This window comes from Manis pentadactyla, chromosome 8 (genome assembly GCF_030020395.1).
Source record: "Manis pentadactyla isolate mManPen7 chromosome 8, mManPen7.hap1, whole genome shotgun sequence".
In the NCBI taxonomy this organism is placed as follows: domain Eukaryota; kingdom Metazoa; phylum Chordata; class Mammalia; order Pholidota; family Manidae; genus Manis; species Manis pentadactyla.
Genome location: NC_080026.1, coordinates 134460850 through 134477479, shown reverse-complemented (window position 1 = coordinate 134477479; position 16630 = coordinate 134460850). Strand labels below are relative to the sequence as shown.

Below are 16630 nucleotides of genomic sequence, written 5' to 3'. Positions count from 1 at the left end.
AAATATCACCAATCTCACAAGCTCTTAACAAATTATGTCTCATCCTCCTCATTTGAGACCTATACCCTTGTAAGAACAATTTAAAAATATGTTCAAATGCATTAGAAAGTAGACGTATATTAAATATTAATACACTAAAACAAAAACGTTATAACATTAAAAATATTTGATTATAGTTTTACATGATGGAAAGTTGGCAAATATGAAAAATGAGCAAATTTAATTATTGTGTATATCTACATGGTCTACGTGGTCAGTGATAGATGGGTGAGTAATAAAATCAAGAGACGCATAATTCATAAATTACATACTTAGTCCATAAAATTCATATTGCAGTAAAATCACTGATTTCATTGTTATAGTGAATATTTTCACATCATTTACATGTTATGTGGAATAATGCCAAATTAGACTTTTTTTGAGTTACCATGGTTTTTAGTCTTCATAAATTTCAAATTGGAGGATGCTTGCTCTGTGAAGTAGCAACTATTGAAGTCATCAGTAAAATTCTGCATACAACACTTAGATTCCAAAACGGACCATGAATTACACATATCATGTTCACATATTGTGATAGGAACACATGATAAATTATTGCAGAAAATATAATTCAATCACATAAATCTCTAACCATTATTTAGCGATTTTACCATCTCTTAAAGCAATAACTAGATTGATTTAATATTAATTTTTTCTTTCAAACTTTTCAATCCTGAAATATTACAAACAAAACTGAAAATAATCAGTAAGTTGTTCAATTTTTTCATGTCTCTACTCACCTGAACTATCCCTTGGTCCACAAAGCCCAGGAAGTATTCTCTATATAAATGAATTTGGACAGTATTTTTATTTAGATCTTCATAGTTATCTAATTATTTTCGTTTCCTTGTTCAAATTTATTTACATTTTTATGGAATGCATATTTTGCATAAATTTTATAAGACAACCCGTTTTCTGTAAAATTTCCAAAAGATATTTTCTAATAATTAAAAAATGAAGTACCTACACTTAAACTGTTTTTTTTCTTTTGAAATCTTCTGATAATATTAATAAGAGCAAGCAGCAATATACACCAAACAGCAGCGGATAATGCAAATTAGAAATCTATTACATCTTCCACATGTTTGCTTTTTTGGTGACTCTTTGCTGTTTTGCTTAAGTCTCTTCATGTTTAAATTAAAACCAGTCACTTGACAGAAGTTAGTTAGCTTTCTCCTTGTATGTCTGAGAAAAGCTATAAGGTCAGATTTGATATTTGATCAGGTTGTTTCCTTCTGGGCAGATCCAGAAAATACCCTTTCAGACCTGTGTAATTAGTCTGAAGGACACATCACTAGGGGCCGACTTGAGACCAACTGTTTCAGTAACAAATCAAACTAGGAGCCTCTGCATTTCTGGCCAAGATTCTGGCCCATACACCTTTTTCTTCACCAACTATGTGCCATTTTCATACTTACTCTCAGTGATCTTTCAAATCAGTACCTAAAATTGAAAGCTATTTTTCCAGTTCTTTACTTAAATCAAAACTGTATTTCTAAGGTGTGAAAACAATGCAATATGTTCTTGTTTCTTCTTCAACAATTGATAAAATAAATGTTTGTTTTTCAACATGACTTTCATCAGTGGTACCATCTAGTTGCATTGAGTAATGTTTACTTAGGTTTTTATGTTATGTATGACTGATTTGCTCACTTTATTACCTCTTAAATTAATAATCTCATTTTGAATTATTCATTCTAGATAGTGATTGTTCATTTTATTACTTTTATCCATCTTACTTTTTTGGCCATCCTAGCATAAAAGTTGGAATTATTTCTATTAAACCTAAAAAATTTTTATTGCTTTCTGTAAATAGCAGGCTTTTAGTAAAAAGCACCATAACTCTTGGCTAAATATTAGACCCAAAATAGATTTCTCAGAACATCACAACAATGTTCTAAACTGGCATTTACTTGTCACGGGTGAACACTGCTGGTTTTGTTACTTACTCATCCTGTTTTTTAATTTCTTGTGCTTGTGTGTGTACTTTTTCATATGTATGTGAATGACATTTTGTGTTGTTTTAATAAAAATCCAAGTGTTTCTAGTCTCAAATAACTCCTTTGGCTATAGTTGATCTTGAAATTTGGTTGTGAATTATATGACACATGTAACAAAGTTCTTGGTCTTTTGCCTTGGAGTACGTAAGCCTGCTTTTAGAGGGTCTTTCTCCACTTGACAGATGTTAGTGTAAAATTAAAGATGTTGGTATAAAATTCAGTTTTCCGCTATGCTCATCCAGTGAAAATTATACTTGCTAATTTGAATCCGTTGAGTTTTGCGTGAAACAGTCTCATGCTGTCAAAGAGGTTTCCATGCTGTTTTTAGCCTCACCCTACAATGAATGAGGGAAGCTCTAGACATGTCGTCTTTCTCATGTGATTTGATGATTTCATGAATGGATTTTTCTCCATCTTCTAACGGACAGGCCAGCATTCTGCGTGCTGCTTCCGGGTTGTGAATTTGTTATAAACAATCCTCCTTTTCATTCTTACTGCTTTGATTGGTAATGAAATCCTCACGTAGTGAGGAAGATAAGGAAGGTTCCAGGGATTTTGTCTGACCCCTTGAAGTTGTGTATATTCTGAATAGAATAATTTTCTTTGTTTGGATCAGAATTAAAACTTTATTAAATATAGAGTTTGTAATGTCTTACTAGCCAATTTATGTGGGTCATGCCTGACATAGACTTTTCACTTTCACTGTTTCTGGCTATAAAATGTTAGGCAGATTATTTATTTGAAGGTGTTCTATTTTTCTTTTCGGAGCTCTTTCTCATTTTTATTGCTGTCATGATCTTGCCTTATATTTATCTTCAGCAATTTAAGGATTAAAAATAGAATGTAGTTGTAACCAAAGAAAATACAAGTTGAATATATTTATATAAAAACCAAAAGAAAGCAAATGTGACAAATAACAAAAACACCATTATTTTTCATAGGTTTTTAAAAACGACTTTCTTTTAACATGTTAATGTGGCTTCAAATTAAAAGGGATGTAGAAAATATCATTAACAAGTACAAAGAGTGAAACTTTTCTTAAGAGATGCATTTTTATTTAATTTTGAAAATTTTGCTAATCTCACTAGTTTACCAGAATAACATTACTTTCAGTTCAAGTATCCAATGCCCATGTAGTTGCAGCCACAGAAGGTGGTACCATGCTGGAGGCGGGTTACATCTGGATCCATAAATATACATGTTTAAGAGTAATATGAATTATTTTCCTACTGCTAAATGTTTTTCAGTACCTCTGGGCCACAAGTTGGAAGACAAAGAGAAACAGACAATGGACTCTCAGCTCCCCAAAGAATGCTTCATTATGCAAGAATCTCTTGTGTTCATCCTACCTAGGGGGATGGATTCGCCAAGGTAATGAGTTCGTTGTTTATCTTCCCCACATACTTCTGCTGCTCAAATCCTCCCCTGGTCTGAAGCTGTGCCTATTCCTGACATCCACAGGCACGACCCCAAACCTTCACGGCATCGGGACTCAGGTACTTTATTGTTCCCGGGACACAGGGCAGGAGATGTGGAGAAGTGTGTTCCTCAGTCCTGCTGTTCACCTGAGCGCGTGTTCAGGGTTGCAGGTGGCCCTATACCAGTATCACCTGTCACATTGCCCAGTGACAGATACCCCCATATTCTTTAAAACATTCTTTGTGTGTGTATCTGGGTGTGCAGGGCCTCAGGTTCAGAACCGAGAACAGAGGCCCCTCTTGCTTGGAAGTTAGAGTTCCATACATTTATTCAAACACAGCTGCGTTTTGAGTAGCTCCTAGGTAAGAGGTGCTGGAGTCAGAGTGGGGCACTGAGAACGTTTTTGGGGAGGAAACAGGGAAGGCTGCATGGATGGGGAAGTGTTGGAACTGTTTCTAAAGAGTGAGAGACCCCCAGGGAGAACTGAGGTAGCAGGACAGCCTATGCGGAGCGAGCGTTTTGTGCAAATGCTTGAAATCCCAGAAAGGCTTTGACATCTCCATGGTGACCCTGGCTGGAGAGCGGGGTTCCAGGAGGCCAGGGATACACACCACCTCCGGAGAGGTCGGGGCGGAGTGTGGCGGCCTTGCTGTCAGGTGCAGGGGTCTGTGCTGCATCCTGTGCCATCTGCACGCTGTGATCAGGAAGAACTTTTTCTCTGCTTCCTTCGATCAGTGCTTGGGGGCCTGCAAATTAAACTGACAAAAGACAGATGAGCAAGAGAAAAAAACAGTTTAAATTACATACATATACGTGTGAGTTCACAAAGAAATGCGGCTCAAGGAAGCAGTCAGAATTTGGGGCTCATGCACCATATCAAAGCGGGTGGGAGGGGCAGAGGGCACCCTGGGAGGACAGATGACATCTTAGGAGAGGGGGAGAAAGGGCACTTGGGGAAAAGCAAAGGGTTTTGGGGAAACACAGCCTTGTGACAAGGTCTGTTGGTGTCATGTCAGAGGTGAAGAGCACCACCGCTCTGAAGATGTGTGAGCACTGAGGTTTTCTGGGACGCTCTGCTTTTAGGCAGTAAGAGATTTCAGGAACCCAATGTCTTTAGCCCCAAATAATTTTACAGTGGTTTACTCTGAACTCCTTCAATGGTGTGGAGATGGCTTTGAAACAGGAGAGACTAGAGAAGACTCCCTCTCCCCAGGGGACTGGGTGAGTGCGGCCAAGGGACACTGAGGCTTAGATGGATGCTTCTTCTTTAGTGGGCACATGGCACATCCAGGGATTTTGTTGAAATGCTGGTTCTGACTCAGAAGGTCTGGGTTAGGCCAGAGAGTCTGCATTTCTGTCGAGCCCCCAGTATTGCTGATGCGAGTGGGCCGCGCCTTAAGCAGAAGAGCTCTGACCGCAGCAGCAGGTGGGGGCGGGAGGGTCATGACTTTGGCGGCCCCGCAGCAACACCTGGCCTGTATCCTGAGCAATCACATCCCCGCCTTCCGGGGGTGGACTCAGTATAAAGCTCCCCCGGTGACTGACACTTCAGGCAGGCTTGGGCGTCAGCGTCTCAGATCCAGGACAGGCTGAATTTACCCTTCCACAAGCCACTCCTCTCCCACCACTGTGAACCGTAAGCTCTGGCTCAGGGGAGGGCCTAGGACGGCTCTGGGGAACTGATGGGCAAGCTGAAGACAATGCCTGGTAGGATAGAAAGGATGACCATTTTCGTCTCCCGTCTTCTCCGCCGTTTTTGATTTTGCTCTCTTACTTGGAAACAGTCTTTGCATATCTCATCTCAGAGTCAGAAAGCAAAAGCAAAAATCTGCTGTTGTTTACCACAGTTGGGTAAACATCCTTGAACCCTGAGCAGCTGCTGTTATCCACAGAAGACTGAGCTAGGCAAAACCCAAGAATGAAAAGACATTGTTTCCTTTGTTTTAAAGAATGTCAGTTGCTTTTTCTAATTACAAAAATTATACAGGCTGATTGTAAAAACATCCAAACATGACGGACAGGTAAAACCCAGAAAGGGGTGGTCCCCAGGATCAACTTGTGTTACCTTAATTTCCATTAAAAAAAAAAAAGAGATACAACCAAAAAGCCAGGCCCCGAAGCTCAAACACAATTAGAACTGAAAACAGGATTCTCATCAAGCTCCCACCGCATTGTCGACTTTCAAACTTTCACAAATGTGAGGCTGTTTTCATCTTCTCACCTGGAGCGATCACTGCTTAATGGTAGTGATTAACTCTCCAGCTCAGAAGGCAACTGGTTATTAAGCAACAGCCTCCTGCCATGTTATCCTTCTCCAAAACAATGCGCTCACAACCGCAGGGTTCTCATTCCAGCCATGCCTTGGCGCCGGGGCAGGTGGCACAAACAGATCCGTCCCCGACCAACCCGTTCTTCTCGCTTGAGGTTTAAGAATAATGTTGCAACAGACAATTTCCAGTGATCAAACTCACTTTCTCTGGTTAAAAACCCACAAGTTTGTGCTACTGATGAAACGTTAAGCCGTAAATCTGTTAGTGGAATTAAGGAAATAAAAAATATTTTTAAAACATTGAATTGGCACGACCAAGGGACATCTGGGGAAGATATTAAAATTTTGCGGATTCTTGAGCATGCCAGAGGGAGAAGGGAAGGAGAGGAGTACAGGACAGCAGAATGAGGCAGCGGTTTGCACGGATCAGAGATGGGAACCGAAACTTGGGCACAGAGTCTGCACTGGGCCAGGACATGTGCACCGCATGAAACCTGTCCTTTTCGTTAGCACTGAAGACGGGATGGATCATTTTGGACGTATCTATCTCAAAGGGACTGGAGGCTGAGATGCAATGCATGAAGGAAGAGCACTGGGCTGAGGTGGCAGGTGGTCTGGCTCGGACGCTAATTTCACAAGGAGAGGATAATTCAGTGGGGTGGTGGCGAATACTACCAGAGAGGCCTGTAGAGGGAATATTTTGGCCAAAATGAAATCCTCCCGTTTTCTCACCTTGCTTCATTTCCTCATGTAAGGTTAGGAGAAAAGTTTCATCGGGTGACGTCTGTTTCATCCCTTTAACACTCAGGAGCCCTCTCTGTACCCTGTTGTTGCCTCTGATGCAGTCATTCCATCCTCCTTCACGGTGTGTTCTGAGCTCGGGCTGATAATCAAAGTCTCTGCTTGGGAACAGCTCACCTGTGGTGACAGGGGAATTTTCAACCTGAGTCCAGTTCCCCGTAATACGAGTTACTTTCATACCTTCCCTTCTGATGAAGGATTGCATTTCACCTGGAGAAGCGGAGCTGATTTAGGATCTGATCTGACTCAAGATCTGCCATGAACTTGCAGCTCAGTGAATGGTTTTTGCCTTTTGACTGCTCTTTATTTACTCTTCACAGTGTTTTGTTGGTGTTCTGGGTACAGAATGGTTCCCATTTAGCCATTTCTCATCTTTCTGAGCTACTGCCTCACATTCAATGCATCAGTGAATTAATTCAAGCCACAGACCAGCTATGCTGATTTTGAAAGTAAGTCAGGATCAAAGTACAGAGGAGTATGCCCCTCCTGGGAGATAGGAAAGGGCCATGTATTCTCATATCCACTCTAGTCAACCATAAGTGCCTGGATAATTCAGGTAGGAGTGGGGTCTCCTTCCACCTAAATGACCCGGGTAATTCAGGCTGGGAACTTTGGTGCAGAGTCATCTGGGAGACACTGATGACAAAGGACTCACACACAAGTCATCAAGTCATAACTGAATGCTTTGCAAAAATTGCTGTCATCAGAAGTCTTGATTTCTTACTATATGTGGTGATCAAAAGCTCATCGTGAAAGCTCTCCAATACATTGTTAAGTGAAAGATGCGATGTGCAGAACAAAGTATATAACACACCACCATTTATCATAAAATTGGGGGGAGAGGAAGCTAAGCTTGTTGGCCTGTTAATGCTTTAAGAGCTCTGCAAGGAAAAGGAAACAAAAACACAAATGTAATAACCCTGGCTCCCTGTTGGAGAGAATGGGGGATTGACGTCCTTTGGGAACTTTCTAATGTTTGAATCACATGAATGAATCATTTGGTAAAAAAAATATTTAATTAAAAGATCTTCATACCAAATGATTGGTGAATAGTGACTAAATGAAGGAGAGGCATATTATTTATTTTTATTTTGGTATCATTAATGTACAATTACATGAGCAACATTGTGGTTACTAGATTCCCCCCATTATCAAGTCCCCACCACATACCCCATTACAGTCTGTCCATCAGCATAGTAAGATGCTATAGAGTCACTACTGGTCTTCTCTGTGCTGTACTGCCTTCCCCGTGCCCCTCCCAACATTATGTGTACTAATTGTAATGCCCCCTTTTCCCCTTCTCCCTCCCTTCCCACCCACCCTCCCCAGTCCCTTTCCCTTTGCTAACTGTTAGTCCATTCTTGGGTTCTGTGATTCTGCTGCTGTTTTGTTCCTTCAGTTTTTCTTTTGTTCTTATACTCCACAGATGAGTGAAATAATTTGGTACTTGTCTTTCTCTGCCTCGCTTATTTCACTGAGCATAATACCCTCTAGCTCCATCCATGTTGTTGCAAATGGTAGGATTTGTTTTCTTCTTATGGCTGAGTAGTATTCCATTGTGTATATGTACCACACCTTCTTTATCCATTCATCGACTGATGGACACTTAGGTTGCTTCCATTTTTAGGTTGATTCCATTTCTTGGCTATTGTAAATAGTGCTGTGATAAACATAGGGGTGCATCTGTCTTTTTCAAACTGGGCTGCTGCATTCTTAGGGTAAATTCCTAGGAGTGGAATTCCTGGGTCAAATGGTATTTCTATTTTGAGCTTTTTGAGGAACCTCCATATTGCTTTCCACAGTGGTTGAACTAATTTACATTCCCACCAGCAGTGTAGGAGGGTTCCCCTTTCTTCACATCCTCTCCAACATTTGTTGTTGTTTGTATTTTGGATGTTGGTCATCCTAACTGGTGTGAGGTGATATCTCATTGTGGTTTTAATTTGCATTTCCCTGATGATTAGCGATGTGGAGCATCTTTTCATGTGCCTGTTGGCCATCTGGATTTCTTCTTTGGAGAACTGTCTGTTCAGCTCCTCTGCCCATTTTTTAATTGGATTATTCGCTTTTTGTTTGTTGAGGTGCGTGAGCTCTTTATGTATTTTGGATGTCAACCAGGAGGGGCATATTTAGTACCCACCTGGTTTCTCTCTAGTGTTTGTCTTTGAACTGAAGGCAACAATGAAGGTAGAAATAGAACTAGTGATTTGTTGTCTGTCACAGGTTACTCCCTGTCCAGCCTGTGGGGGCAGAAGGTTGCTGGTGGCCAGCCTATGGAGTACATTCCTCACCATCTTGTTCCCAAAATGCACTTAAAAATGGTTAAAATAAACATTTTTGTTATATATTTTTTGTTATCTCAAAAATTAATATATAGAAACCCATTGAATTACATATTTTAAATGAGTAAATTATAGGGTATGTGAAGTCTATCTCAATAAAACTGTTTTTAAAAAGTCAGACAAAAAATCCTGCCTTTCTCCTGAATTGCTGTAAGGTCTTTGAAAGCAGAGGCTTTGCACACTCGTGGCTCAGTGGCTTTAGGAGGGCTGGTTTAGAAGAGTGCCAGTACGTGTCTGATGACTGAATAATGATTCCTATTAGCCATATGGACAGTTCAAATTAACCTCATTCTCTCTGGCTTGTACTGGAAAGCACTTCTGTATAATTATCTGGATCTCCATTTCAGTGATCTAGTCATTTTTTTCTTTTTACAATTTTTGTGGTTAAAAACAAAACAGGAAACCTTCTTTATGTCTCTAAGAAGAAATCACAACTCAACAAAAAATCAAGCAACCTGATTAAAAAATGGGCAAATGACTTGACTAGACACTTCTCCAAAGATGACATACAAATGGCCAGCAAGCACATGAGAAGATGCTCACATCACTAACCATTAGGGAAGTACAAGTCGAGATCACAGTGAGATATCATCTCACATCCCTCAGGATGGCTACTATCAAAAAAAAAAAAAAGAAAAAGAAAAGAAGTATTGGTGAAGATATAGGGATTTGGGAACTCTTGGGCACTGTTGGTGTGATCATAAAAAAGATACAACAGCTATGAAGTGTTCTCAAAAAGTGAAAAATAGCATTCCTGTGTGATCCAGCAGTCTCACTTCTGGGCATATCTCCAAAGAATTGAAAGTAGGGTCTTGCAGAGCTATTTGAGCACCCATGTTCAAAAGACCACTGTTCACAACAGCCAAGAGGTACAAGCAATCCAAATGTCCCCTGTTGGATGGATGGATAGACAAGGTGTGGTCCATCCATATTATGGAATATCATTCCGTCTTAAAGAGAAGGAAATCTAGTCACATGCCACCACATGGGATAAAGCTTAAGGACATTATGCCAAGTGAAATAAGCCAGGCACAGAAAGACAAATACTGTGTGCTTCCACTTATATGAGGGATTGAAAGCAGTACAATTCATAGAAACAGAAAATACAATGGTTTCCAGAGACTGGGGCAGGGAGCAAAGGGAAGTTGCTCAATGGAGATAGCATTTCAGATTTACAAGATGAAAAAGCTCTGGAGATCTATTTTACAACAATATGTACTCAACTGTATACTTAAAAGTGGCTAAGATAGCAAATTTTATGTTCTGTATTTTTTTGCCACAATAAAAAAAATCAGCTGTGAGATCGGTAAAAGGCTCCTAATTGAAGCTGAGTGCTGGGTACTTCCAGATTCACTATGTGGCTTGATTTTAGAAAGTGCTTAGAATTTTCTGTAATAAAAAGTAACTAAGAAAAAAACACAGCTCTTTAAGCAAAAGCCACGCCGAGGAAGACCCCTCCAGGATCTCTGAAACATCCAAAGGGATTTAGGGTGTATGAGCTCGAGCCCACGCACAGGCTGGCACCCAGGTCCCTGCTGGCATTGCAAAGCGAGGGGAGAGCTGAGCGCGGCCCCGTGGACTCTGGACCGTGTCTGCTAAGAACTTGATTAGCACTAGAAGCAACTTCTCAGGTTCCTCTAACACGCTGCAATAATCCTGTGTGTGATTCTTTACCGGAGAGACGCAAATATCCTGATCATAGGACATGTATTTCTGATCTATCATAGTTATGTTCTCTATGATACCAGATACCTGATTGAACTTCTCTGCTACCTTCCTGGAATCAGAAATATCAACAATCTTAATGTTTCATTAAGCTTTTCAAACACGCCATTGATCCCCTACACAGAATACGCTGCCTTGTTTCCATGGCTTTAAGTCCCAGTGCAGCTTACTGGGGATATTTGCCAAAATATTCTTGGATTCATTTGTAATCCATTTACTAACTTACATTTCAAGGATAATTGTTTGTGTATAAAATATTAACAGCATCACCATGCCTGTTTATGGCTACCTAGATGAGCTGGTAAATTATATAAAAATAACAATATAATGATAACCAAGTGCAGAAAGTCGAAAGAATAGGCCAGCTTTCATCCAAGATCTCTCTACATTACGCCGAAGTTCCAGATGAAAGCTGAAGCAGTCACACATCCGGATGCTTTGTTTACCTGCTGCCAAGTGTCTACCTGGACAGATCAGGGAAACAGATTGTTTTCGGTGCTGCGGATACAGATGAAACCGTAGGGAATTCAAAGGAGACCAGGCTTCAAAGGTAATAAAGATGATATTGAAGAGAGAATCACAGGGAGAAAGACCAGGGGGTAAAATGCCAGAAAATGATAACGATGGAACATCTGACATGTTCATACACAGTGGTGTAGTGCTGAACTTAGAAAAAGTAGTGTCTTGGACCCAGGAGGGTTTGATTGAGATACCATGTAATTTACAGAGGTCTTGGGTCTCTTTCATCGTTGGGGAGGGGCCAGCATCTGAGGGCAGCGTTCCTCACTGCGCAGCCAGCTCACTGACCTCTCTTGACCCTGGCTCATGACGTGCCAAACTTTGAGTTATGGCTCTGAAATACAAATTGCCCCCCAAATTAGTAATAAAAACAAAGGGTGTGCCATTTCTTGAGGTATTTCGTTTCTGAGCCTTTGATCTCTGCAGATCTTGAGAAATCAAGTTACCGGGTGGTTTTTTCCCCACTTCAGCCATTTGTCAGCATATGCCGTAACAGTCTGAATTGTCCCTCTTGGTCTTTATAAGAGATGGAAGTTTCCTTTGATCTACTCCTCTGCGTGTGACTTTCGTGCATGGTTTCCCCATTTAATTGTCTGACTTTGGGTTGCTGTTTTAGTTGAAAAGCTAACTGTAGTTTTAGTTTTTTAAACTTCTGATATCTTCAAGCCAGTCCTCTACAGGAAGTATTTGATTTTCCAATGATACCTAGTCAATTACGTTAGCAATGTCTGCCTCGGTTCAGTTTTGCACATACATGAATTTTCTGAAATTACAAGGAGAAACATCTGGTAGAGAGGTTCACGTAGTTGTCACTAGTCTTATTTGCCAGGATCTGTGTAGGAGACATCCAGGCTAGATTGCAAAGTGCAAACCTCCGTCCCCCATAGCCGGCCCAGTCTTTCCTGGTCAGCCCACGTTCCTCAGTTTCCCCCAGGGACCCCCTTCCGCATGAACCAACAAGTGGAGAATGAAGCAGAGAAAGGCAGTGGTCTGTGTGCGTGCTCTCCTGCCTTCTCCTTCCCCTGGTTGGCTGGCGAGATCTCTGCACTCCCTGCCAGTGGGGTCTCCAGAGCCCACCCCCATGAACAGAGGCCTTTTTGTAGACATTCCCACGTTTATTATGTTGGAGGATTCTCAGTTGGGACTTCTGAATCACACATACCAGGGAAAGGGGATTGGCATTTATTGGGGCAAATGATGCATGCAATGCTTTGGAAATCTCTCTCGTGCGATCACTACTGCATTTTACACAAGGGGAAGCTGAGGCTAGAGGTGTTAATAAATGATTTCCTTCTCTCTCTTCACTGCATTTGTGCTTTTAAAGACTCTCCCCTTTTCTCCGCTCAGTGGCAGTGCAGGCACCTTTGGGCTCTCATGCCCAGCACTCATATGTGTTTTCAGATGCACGGGGAGCTTTGCTGTGTGAATGCAAACGGCTGATGAGCAGGTGCTGGGGGCAGCGGTCCAGCATGCGGAGGCCGAGAATATGGGCTCAGGCTTCACTTGACAACATGCTGGAGGCCGTACAAACACTTAGATGCTCCCTCCCACGGCACAGGGCCATTGGTGTGGTGGTTTCCCCCATCCCAGGGCCGGGCATCTGGCTCAGCATTCTGAAGACACCCCCAAAGAGTGGAAAGCCATGTCTACCCCCGAGGATGGGTCCACCTCCCATCCTCAGGGCCGGGAGGTTCTCATGAGCAGAATGGGTTTATCAAGGAGGGGCAGCTTGGCATGGGGGTCCTCGCAGGTTAGGAGCACCCAGGACATGTGCTGGCTGATGATAGACTCTTCCTTTGTGACACAGTCATCACGAATAAGCTAGGGAGACATTTACGTGCTGTCTGTTTGCCCTGTTGGCTCCATGTGTCTTGTGAGCTGGGTCCGTGAGGGTCTCATCAGCCATGGAACCGCAGTGCCTGTACAGAGCCTGGGCGAAGAAGGTGCTGGGTGAGAAGCTGTCAGGCACACGAGCAGGGGTCTTTACTCAGAGCAGCACCTCTGTCAGGGGGCTAAGGAGTCCTCGGTGGGTCTGCGAAGGGAAGCAAAGGCCCCGGGGTGGGGAGACGAATCCTCACCAGGGAAGCAAGCGGGTCGGAAGCAGTGGCTCCGTCAGGGCAGGAGGAAGGACACTGGCTGGGCCAGGGCGTCGGGCGGGCAGCGGGGGGAAGGCCTGGGGCGGGGTGTGCATAGAGGCGGCAGGCAGGTCTAGAGGAAGGAGCCGGGCAGGGCAGGGTCCTAGCTTAACTCCCTGGAGTGAAGATGTCCAGACAGGGAAGGACTAAAGAAGGGACAAAGACAAAGAAAGAGGAGGAGGAGGGCCCAGGGGAGGGGAAGGCAGGAAGAGGAAGAGAGGCCTGGAAGGAGGATGGGGGAAGGGGGGAGGGAGGGAGAAGGTGGAGAGGAAAAGCCCAGGAAGGAAGACTTCCTCATCTCCCACTAGGTAGAAAAGAGCACAAAGGCCAGGAGGACATGATTGTTTTATAAAACATCACAGAACATGAGGGAAACCAAATAGTGGAGAAACGGGACTGGCTGATCTGTGCTCTGGCCTGGGAGCACAGCCGCCAGGTATCCCTAAGGAGAGAGAGAGATTGGCAGGAGGAAGACAGGCCGGGCACAGGAGTATAAATAGTGGCCCGGGCTTATTTGTAACTTTCATCTTTAGGTAAGGATGATTGGCACATGGATGGCTTGGTTGAAGGGGGCCTACTGATCTTTAACTTGCAGGTCACATGGAGAAAACTTTGAGAAAATGCTCTGACATGGAGATGTCAACTTGAGTGACAGCCCTGGTGAGGCGCCTCGCCCTGGCTGCCTCCTTTACATGCATCACTTCACAGAAATGATGACTGCCATTTGAACAGAAGGCTATCCTTCCCGACCAGGGTCAGGAAACTGACAGGGCCCGCCCATTAATAAAAATAACTGTCATTTAAAATAAAATGCTTGGTGGAAAACTTCAGAAATCTATTCGATAACATGGGCCCGTGATCAGGGCACCCGTGAATCACTGGCGCTCAGATATGTTGCAGTGCCTGGGAGACAATGACATGGGAGCCGTCTACGCGGCGGCCATGTGACCTCATGGTGAACGTGCCAGCCCCTTCTCCCAATTTACTGCCCACCTATATCTTAATTAGGAGCTGTCCCTGTGGGACGTGTAAGATGGGATCTGAATGAAAAGACGAACGACAACACAGTTTCTGATTTGATAGCTTCTTGTGTAAAAAGCCCTTTAGGTGGTATAGGTTCTTTGGTGAAGGCTCTTTCCTGATAAAATAATAAAGCCAGTCGTGTTCATTGTGGAGAGAGTCTCAAAGCTCAGGGCCTTCTCTGAACTTCCATGGTGTCTCATTTTTTGATGCAAATAAAATGTTGCATTGAGATATTTGGCTACGTGAAAAGATAATATATCTAGGCAATTTTTCTTGAACAGTCAATAAATTTCTTAACGCAGTACACAAAAATGACAGGGCTTGATGACGCGCCTGTGGGAAATGGCTCTTTGTGGACTGTTCTTGGGTGGGTGATGGGTGTGGTTTGCGCTCAGGTTGGCGGTAAATAAGGAACATAGGGGTCATGCCCTCCTTCCAGGGTCTTGTTTGATGTGATCTTAGAACAGTGACATGAGGAGTGTTAACGGGGCCTGTTGTAGAAGGAGACAGCTGAGTACAGTGTGGCTAAGGACTCTCCCAAGAGAAGCCACCTACCTCAGACTCCTGTAAATGGGACACAACTGAAAGATAGGCATCATATCCATCACTTTATAGATGAAGAAACTGAGGCCAGGGTTGTGCAGCTGATAAGAATAAGAGGAATTCGTCCATAGTTTAGTGTGCACCCAAAACCTATTGCAAAGAGCTCTCAGAGAAGACTGTGTCAGTCTTCTAGTGCTGTGTAACAAATGTACACAAGCGTAGTGACCTAGAACAGACCCATTTGCTCACAGCTCCATAGGTAGAAGTCATCTATCTGGTCTCGGCTTAGGCTCTCACAAGTCTGTGGCCAAGGTGTAAGCTGGCTGAGCTCTTGTCTGGAGGCTCCGGGGAAGAATTTGCTCCTTCAGGGTGTTGGCAGAATACATTTCCTTATAGTTGTAAGACAGGGACCATAGGCTTAGACAGAGCAGGGTGAGGGCCTCTGGAAAAAACAAAGCAAGATAATCCATTGTGGGATTTGCTTTGGCCTGCTGGGGGGCCCAGTTTATTTTCCTGACTTTACCCAGGTGTTGCTTTTCCTCCTCCAGCCCTAGTCAAGTGATTCGCCACCTGGGCAGTTTAACAAGCAAACCCAAAACAAACAGGAAGGATTCCATCTTGAAAATAAGATTGCATTTTAAAACCCAAGTTGTTAAAAAGTAAACTTCCCCTCATTTTTAGCCATCAGGTTTTTAGAAAAATAAATATCAGGGTGAGTTCAGCCTCAGAGCACCCAGTTAACAAACATAAAATGAGACACAGGGTGCCACGAAGGAGTGTCCCACGTCAAATTCCCTGGAAATAGGCCCTGAGAGGGGGAGCAGGGGGTGCCTCAGGGTGCTGTGGGGAGGTGTGCCTGGACGGAAGTCAGGGTCGGGTTGAGCAAAGGAGGTAGTCTTGCGTGATATGCTCCCAGACCAGGAAGTTGCTATCCTGGGAAGAAATCAGAGCAGTACATTTCTTGTAAATAACCAGAAAGACTAATAAGAAACTTAATGTCTCTTCAAAGATAAACATTTTGGGACCCCTTAGCAGGTGCACATCCGTAGCCTTTTGTCTCTCAACCACCAATAAAACCCCTAGACAATGCACCACCCCACCCTGGGGCTCTCTTGTTCCTTAAGCCAGGAGCTCTGTCCTTTCACTTTATCTCTAAGTAAAAGCCTCTGCCTTGTTCTCCTACCTTGAGTGTTTGCGAAGTTCATTATTCAACTCTGCGAACAAGAACCCCAGCATCAGGTGTAGGACTGACGTCCCTGTGCCCTGGCTCACTGTTGGCCAGGGTTACTCCCAGCTCGTATGGGCCACTATCCGGGCCTTGCACCTGACCCTCTCTGCCTGCTAAGTCAACAGCCGTGCGTTGCCCCTTTTCTGTGCTTTGAACCTCTCTGATTTCTCTTTCTGCCTCCAGCCAGAGAAAAGTGTCTCATTAAATGTAATCAGATATAGCCTATTGTCCACGCTGCTGGAGCTCGGCTTCTGCATCCCAAGTGTGGACACGGGTATTTCCCTTTTACCTCCTTAGTCATGGGGGCTTGGGGATAACATCAGGGGCTGGAGTTGGACGAGGACAATTTTTTTTTTTTTTAGATAATTATTTTTTTATTGAAGGGTAGTTGACACACAGTATTACATTACATTAGTTTCAGGTGTACAACATAGTGATTCAACATTTATATACATGATTCTAGGTTCCAGCTATCACCATACCAAGCTGTTACAATATCTTGACTATATTCATTACATCCCGGTTACTTATTATTTTACCATTGGAAGTGTATACTTTTTTTTTTCTTTTTTTGTGAGGGCATCTCT

At 43.1% G+C, this 16630-nt stretch overlaps 1 long non-coding RNA gene across 2 annotated transcripts in view; it reads left to right on the top strand.

Moving 5' to 3' along the window:
• LOC118919006 (uncharacterized) overlaps positions 1–14020 on the top strand; it is a 29567-nt gene extending 15547 nt beyond the window's left edge. For both annotated transcript variants that reach the window (XR_005027344.2, XR_008998789.1), the window contains exons 2-3: positions 3287–3410; positions 13845–14020. This is a non-coding gene — a long non-coding RNA (uncharacterized LOC118919006). The remainder of the gene's footprint in view (positions 1–3286; positions 3411–13844) is intronic.
• Positions 14021–16630: the final 2610 nt, after the last annotated feature.